Source organism: Ochotona princeps, chromosome 2, assembly GCF_030435755.1.
Source record: "Ochotona princeps isolate mOchPri1 chromosome 2, mOchPri1.hap1, whole genome shotgun sequence".
Classification (NCBI taxonomy): Eukaryota; Metazoa; Chordata; class Mammalia; order Lagomorpha; family Ochotonidae; genus Ochotona; species Ochotona princeps.
The window spans coordinates 129,318,898-129,326,993 of NC_080833.1; positions in this window are offsets into that span (position 1 = coordinate 129,318,898).

Sequence of the window (8,096 nt, forward strand, 5' to 3'; positions counted from 1 at the left end):
GGATGGGGTGGGGAGGTTTGGGCAATAAACAGTTAAAGTATTTTATGGCGATGGCTCATGCTTAGAGTAGCCTGGATGTATCCTGTCTTCTGAAATGAATTTGAAAATTGTTCTGGTGTTGGTCGTATGGGTGAATGGCCTTGGCAAATACCCCAGTTCTGGGAGACCAAGTGTTCCCTTAAAGTGTTTTGCTAGGTTAAGCTGTGCTGTTTGTTCTCCTGAGGGTTGTTTGAAATGAATACTGAGAAGTATAATTTTGACTGATGTTTCTTTGCTAGACACTGTCACCTTCAGCTGAAAGACTCAAATTGGCAAGTACTATACAGTTTTTCTTGCTTCTACTGCTACATTTTTATTGAGGTACCTTCCATTTTGGGGATTTATATCAGTATTTTTCTTCGCATTATACAAATAAACCAGGATTTTCACTCTGGAAAAAAAGAGTATGATGTTATGTTAAGGGAATAACTTAGCAAAGAAAACATTCACAACTATGTGTGTGTGTATGCCCACCTATGCATATATATATATATATATATATATATATATATATATATCCATTATACTTTATGTATTAGTTTCAATATATAAAGTAGTTAATTCAAAGTAATAACCATGAATTTTATCAAAATCAATTCATGACTCATGAATAAAATTACTTATTCCAATTTGAAGTCTATGAATTGATTTAATTAATATAATAGATTGCTGGGTTTTATTAATTTTATTAACATTTATTTCTATATATATTAATAATGTGTTCTTATACTTTCTTATATTATTTTTTTTCTATGGAAGGAAACCTTATGGATTTTTTCCCTCTTTGTCAGGTTTAATTTACTGAGTAGAATGAAAACACTGGTGAGGATTTGAGGAAAGATAACCACAAATTAGTCCAGTTAGTATGGAAAACAGCATGAAGATTTCCTGAAATATGAAAATTCTTTTCAAAGACCTTTGGGAAGCATTGTGCACGGGGAGGTATGCTTCTGGCAGAGATGGAGATCCTGGGTCCTGGATCCTGGGTCCTGGGTCTGGTCTGGATCCACCCTGGTGTGGCCCTTGGCGAGTGAACCAGCAGAGAGAAGAGCTCTTTCTTTCTGTACCTCTACCTTCAGAATAAACAAACTTTTTTTAAAGAAGATCTGGATGCTCCTGTCACAACTATATGCTTTTTTCTTCTTTTCACAATCTTATTTTCTTATTTGGGACTAAAACTTAATATCCACTTGCCAGCTCAAAGACTGTGTTAATGTACTCAAGTATCTGAATGAATTTCTTTGATTTAATTTTATTTTGGGTTTCATACATTTTTTATACTATATATGATTAGGTCCATTATCTAAAGCCCAGTAACTTAGTTACGCAAAAACTGTCACACATGGACACATATGTGTGATGATGGAACAATTACCTATATTTAAAACATGTGGTCTAGGAAATAAAAAGAAGATGTATGATAAAGGAAGAAAGTTAGTGGAAGACTAAAGTATGGCAGAAGAAGGAGGAGGAGTAGAATGGAAGTAGCTGAGAAAGGCCGAGAGAGAGAGAGAAGGAGAAGAAGAAATGCTAGCTATAGCAGGCGTGGCCAGCACACGTCATGACTTATGTACTCCTCTTCCTTGGGGAACACGGGACTGTACTTACTCACCCATGAAATCGAGTTTGGCACTCTAACAATGTGTCATGAAATGTGAAGGCAACTAGCTTTGTACATTAGAAAACCATTGCTCAGCTTTTCCTAATTGTTTTCTCCAGTCATACCCACTGTGGAAGTGTATGCTCTTGTGGAGATGCCATAGATGGGAGTATTCCAAACTGTTCCTGGGAGCCCCCTGGAGCTACAGAGGGACAGATACACTGTGGTGGACTGAGCTCCAGAAATGTCCAGGTTTCCATCACCACAGAAGCGTTCAGACTGTGGTGATTGAGGCATGGAGAAAGGAAAGGAAGGCAATTGATAATGCAAAGGAAAATGAAATGGTAACTCAGGAAAATAATCCTAATTTAACAAAATGCAGCTGTTCCTAAAGAGACTAATATAGTTATTTTTGCTATAAATTCTATAATTCTAATTTTTCGGGTGTAAACCATAGCCAATGTAGTACGCTCGCCTACTCTTTGGATTAGGAGTGTGTGAATGTGTCAAAGGGATGGTTTATCTCTAATCTGTCCCGACCTGCAGGACACAACGCTCAAACCCTGAGGGTGGACTGGGAATGCCAGGCTGCTGGCTCCCGGGCTGCTGGCCCAAGAAACACAGGGACACATGGACTTTGTGCCCACTGCTCTTTATTTTAATCCTCATATATAAATACCTTCTTCTCTAGAGGAGAAGGAGAAGGGGAGGGGTTTCCTGGAGCTAATCATCTATATTGAAACAGGTGAGGAACTAATTATCTATATTGGAACAGGGGAGGAATTAATTATCTGAACAGGAACAAGGTGGAGGTTCTGTTCTACTTGCTTTGCACAGGATGTTCTAGCCATAATATCCTACCTGCTGTGGCCCTGTTTGCCCAAGGCAGGCTTTGCAATGCAGCACGCTGTCAGGTATGTCAACAAGTCTAAGTCTGCAGCTCCTAACACTAATCCGTGGTATCTTGGGTTCAAGCAGAAAGACTGAAAGGGGCAGATGCCAATTCCAGGAGACATGCAGATGTTTTACCTTCATGGCTGGCAGCTGATCCTAGAAACTGGCCCCAACTCATGTTGGGACTGAAGACTGAAGCAGCTGTGTGTGTCCTATCTGTGGTCCCTGGGCTTCCTCACCTTAGGGTGCCCTCAGCGGTCAAACGTACATGGTCATTCAAAGATTCACAAGAAGACATTCATCAGACATTGGTAAAAGTACATTATCTTTTGTGACCAGATCTTGAGGGTCAAACTGCATCACTCTGTGTCCATCACTGGAGTCTAGTTGCTAAAGTCCTTGCCTTGCATGTGCTAGGATATTGTGTGGGTGCTAATTTATGCCTGGTTTCCCCACTTCCTGTCCAGTTCCCTGTTTGTGACATGTGAAAGCAACTGAGGTCAGCCCAAGCCCTTGATATCCTGCACCAGCATGGGAGATCCTGAAGAAGTTCCTGCCTTCTAGCTTCAGATCAGAGGAGCTCTGGTTGTGACAGCCACCTAGGTAGTGAATCAGTGGGCAGAAGATCTTCCTCTCTGTCTCTTCTCTATGTATATCTGCCTTTGCAATAAAAATAAGTACATCTTTTTTAAAACAAGGCATCAGTTTGGGCCTAGCACAATAACCTAGTTGTCCACTTCACAGGCCACAGTAAGTGAAGAGACCCAGTTCTGACACATGCACTCCACGGTCAGATCACAGATCCAGTGATTTTTACATGTTTGGAGTTCCGAGTTCAATGGTCCAGTTGGGGGTCCCCACAGAAACATCACTAGAGGTGATCCCAGACCTGATTCCTGTGTGTGCCAGCCAGTGTGGGGTCTTACTCAAGCCATTACCCCAATCAGCCTACATCCACACTGATGTTTGCGTTCTGTTTTGACCCAAGCTCCATCAGATATGCAATCCAACGCATGCTGTGGCCCACCCCACACTTTCTCACCACACTCTTGGCCTTCATGAACAGCAACAAGAACTACAGGCTAGTTGGAGCAATCCCTAACAACCCCTACCAGGCCATCCTCCATTCTCAGTTCCTGTGCATCCTGGTATGTGTAGTAGACTGGATCAGGCCATCCCACATCCCACTCAGCTCTCATACACATCAATGGGCATTGGAGCCTAGCTCACTGTGACCAATCCCACTCTCAAGCCCATACTCATGCTGGAGGGTGCCACTGCCTGTTGAGCCAGGCCTGTCTCCAGGCCTGGTACTGGTCACACTGGTGGGAGCTACAGACCATCAGAAATCCCTACTATCACATTTTTCCCTAATAGAACCACTCCCAGCCCCAATTCATGGCTTTTTAGGTGGTTCTGTGGTCTAGCCTGACAAGATTTGCCCACAGTTTCAGCACCTATAGCCAATGCAGCAGCAAAGCCCAACCAGCCTGCACTTACCTGTGACTCATGCATACTCAAGTGGATATGATCACTTAGGCCAGCCTGATGAAGAAAGTGTGATGATGTCATTTCTAGTTGTCAGTTAGCAGGAGAGGGAGACGTGTGTTCTCAGTTACACTTGCATGGAGTACAGTTTCCACTCGACTGAGTCATGATGGCGGGAGGGAATAAGGAAGTCTAGATTAACTGAATATTGCTGACTTTATTAGATCTCAAAACTTTCTTCATTAAACATGTCTTCACTTGCTGTGTGTTTGGAATAATTTCAGATATTTTATACAAATTACCTTTCATCTTTTAAAAATTATGTTATCAGGCCTGTTACTGGGACACAGCAAGCTGAACCATTCTGGCATTACCGTGGTTCAATGAATGTTAGCATCTCATTTTCAGAGTACTGGTTTCACTACCATCCACTCTGCTTTTGATCAGTTTCTGGGGAATGCACCTGCAATGGCAGTGAGTCATGTCAGTATTTGGGTTCCTGATCCCTGCATGGGAAGCCCCAATGGAGTTCTCTGCTACAGCTTTGAGCTGGCCACCCTGGGATTGGAGACACTGGGGCCATTGTGGGGGTGAACTAGTGAATGTTCTTTTGGTCTTTCCCAGTTTCTAATCAGTGTTTGCATTCTCTCAGAAAAAAAAAAAATTATGTCCCTATCTAACACAAGGACACATTAGCTAAAAACAGATTACATTAAATGAAATATGTCTCATATATGACCCACTCTCACCTACTGGAGATTTGGGATGGGGGCAGACCAGACTGGGCAGGGCTACAACACACGTGGGCCTCATATGAGCCAGGTCAGGGAAGAGCCAGGCTTGGTTCACCGTCCCTACTGGTGCAAGCATACATTAGAGTGGGTGTGGGTTGGTTGGGCTTTGCCACAGCATCAGCTGGCAGATGCTGGCACTGGGGGATAATTCTGTCAAATTAAACTGTAGAACCACCTGGAAAGTCCATGATTCAGGAGAGGGTCAAGGAGGCAAATAGTGGGCACCTCCCTCTTGGGTTATCACTTCCACTGCAGAGCATGAAAAACAGGAATAGGGGCAGACCTGGCTGGACAGAACGGCACCCACCAACATGTGCGTGGGATGGATAGTGGGCCTGGATGGGTTGACTAGGTAGGCTCCAATGCCCAATGACATGTGTGAGAGCTGAATGGGATGTGAGGCAGACTGGACAAGACTGTGGTATTTATGGGCAAGCACAGGAACCAGGGCAGGGCATGGGCCTTCTGGGATTATTGCAGGTCATTCTGACTAGGCTGGAGCTCCCACTGGTTTGTGTGAGGGCTGAGTGTATGATGGTCAGAATCAGGCTGGACTGTTACACCCATTGGTTCATGTGGTAGACAAGGCTGGAAACAGAACTGACCCAACAATTGCAACCACCAGCATGTGCATAAGCCGACTGGGGCGACGGACTGGGCTGGACCCTGCATTGACAGGCACACAGTAGAATCTGGTCTGGGATTACCCCAGACAAAGTTTCTTTTGGGATCTCCCAAAATCGAACTGACAGACTCAGAACCCAAACCATGAAGAGAAATGCAGGTTCCATGGTCTGACCATGGAGAGCAAGTGTCAAAGCTGAATCTCCTCAGAGGCTCAGACAGAGCAATGGACAGCATAACCAGGTACATGGAGGATATGGCAGTCCATCAGAACCTGCAGAAAACAATGGTACCACAAAAGGGGATGGAAGACAGAACAAATCAATCAACATGTGTTGGCAGTGAAAATCTGGGCAAAAGGAGACACTAAGGTGAACTATGTCAGCCATTGGATTCTGCAACAATTTCCTCATGCTTGGAAAGGCGAGATTAGCAGTAATTCCAAACTGTTGAATTATCAAAACCACTGCAGCAGGACCCTCGGAGCATGTCCTGCATGGGGGACCTGGATGGGTGGTAGGCTGGGTGGGGCTTCTCCGTATATCTCCCCCTTTACCCTAGATACAGGAAAAAATAGCAATAATGTGAAAACAATGGTCTTACCCACATTCCAGTAGCCCTTGCCCTTTTGTACCCTAATTAATTATGTTAAGATTGTCAAAATAAAGCAATTTCAAAAAGTAAATAAATCACACTATTATTTATGTGCTTTGGGGGATTTGAAGATATTAAGACCTGTGTTACTATAACAGAAACTTTTTTTAACATCTTAAAAATGTCACAGACAAGTTCAGTCAGCTGGTAATAGCAGTGCATGTGTTGGCAAACACTCCCACAATAAAATTGAAAATTGAAGCATTATATGTGCTTATCAAAGAGCAGCAAAACCCACAATGATTTACCATGGATTTAATTTGGTAATGTGAGAAAATAAAGAGCATGAGTAAAAACTGTAATAGCAATGGCAGATTTACTGTTTGGAAATGGATCATTCCAAGTGTCACCTGGTCTTAAGCACTAGTTGGAGTAACAGTGATTAAAAACTTGCAAAGAGGACCCAGTGCAGTGGCCTAGTGGCTAAAGTCCTCGACTTGAACATGCTGGGATCCCATATTGGTATTGGTTCTAATCCCAGTGACCCCGCTTCCCGTCTAGCACCCTGCTTGTAGCCTGGGAAAGCAGCAGAGGGCAGCCCAAAGCCTTGGCACCCTGCACCCGCATGGGAGACCCAGAAATGGATCTGGGCTTCTGGCTTCAGGTCAGTGCAGCACCAGCCATCGCAGTCACTAGGGGAGTGAATCATTGGACAGAAGATAGTTCTCTCTCTCCTACTCTCTGTATATATCTGACTTTGCAATATAAATAAATAAATCTTAAAAAAAAACTTTCAAAGACATAGTAAAACATCCCTCCTGTTGACTGTTGTGGAGGATTGCAACATGTGACTTTTTAAAAATTTCTCATATTTCTTTTATAAGCTGCAAATATTGGGTACCACACATTCATTTTTATCCTTCCACTTTTTTTAGAGATTTATTTTTATTGCAGTCAGTTATACAGAGAGGAGGAGAGAGAAAGAGGAAGATCTTCTGTCCAATGTTTCACTTCCTAAGTGACCACAATGGCTGGTGCTACATGGATCCGAAGCCAGGAGCCAGGAACTTCTTCCAGTTATCCCAAGCAGGTGCAGGGTCTCAAAGCTTTGGGCCGTCCTTGACTGCTTTCCCAAGCCACAAGCAGGGAGCTGGATGGGAAATGCAGCTGTGGGTATTAGAACTGGTCCATTATGGGATCCTGGCACGTTCAAGGTGATCCAATCTGGCCTCTTCTGTGCTGCCATGCTGCTGCTCTGTTCCGTGGGCTGCTGGCATCTCTTGACTACTAGCAGGGTGGCTCGGCCCTTTGTCTTCATGAGGACAGCTGCTGTGGGCCGTGCCATGGAAGGAGGCAGGGAGAGAAGGAGGGGCTGCTTGCTCCCTGGCTCACTAGCAGGAAGAGCGACCACCCAGAGAGGAAAAAAATGAAGAAAACAACAGTGAAAACTCACCCAAGAAACAGCAGGCACTTCTGGCCACAGGGGTGTGTCAACATGACATGGTCAATGCTTTTGTCTGGGGAGTCAGGTCAGGCGAAAGAGGTCATGGCAAACACGGGACTACCCTGCTTGAATGACAGATAAAAGCAGGGTAAATGGCATTTTTCTTCCAGGAGAACTGTTATTGGATGTTTCAGGTGGTTGATATCTACAAACCATGTGAAATGGATTTCTCTGTGTCTAGCTGGAGGTGGGAGAGAGTCCAGAGACACATCTTTTTGCCCTATGCATTTTCGCTCTTGTTCTCAATCATTGTCTATAAAAAAGGTCACACTTTCTCCATGGAATGTCATTGTGAAACAACTGCAAAGTTGAAATTCACACCAGGGAGATTCACTGTCTTCTCATCCACAGAGAAGCCAGAACAGAATCCAGGTCAGGCAGGCCTGCGGGCCTGGCTGCCCTCAGAGACACTCGTCGATGGCTGCAGGTGGTTCTCAGAGTTGGGGCGAGGTCCTATCCACCCACACCACGGGGATCAGGGTGTTCTCAGGACCACCCTGAGCTCTACAGACTGGATCATCTGTCTGATTCAGTCATCTCCATAGGGGAACTGAGGGTC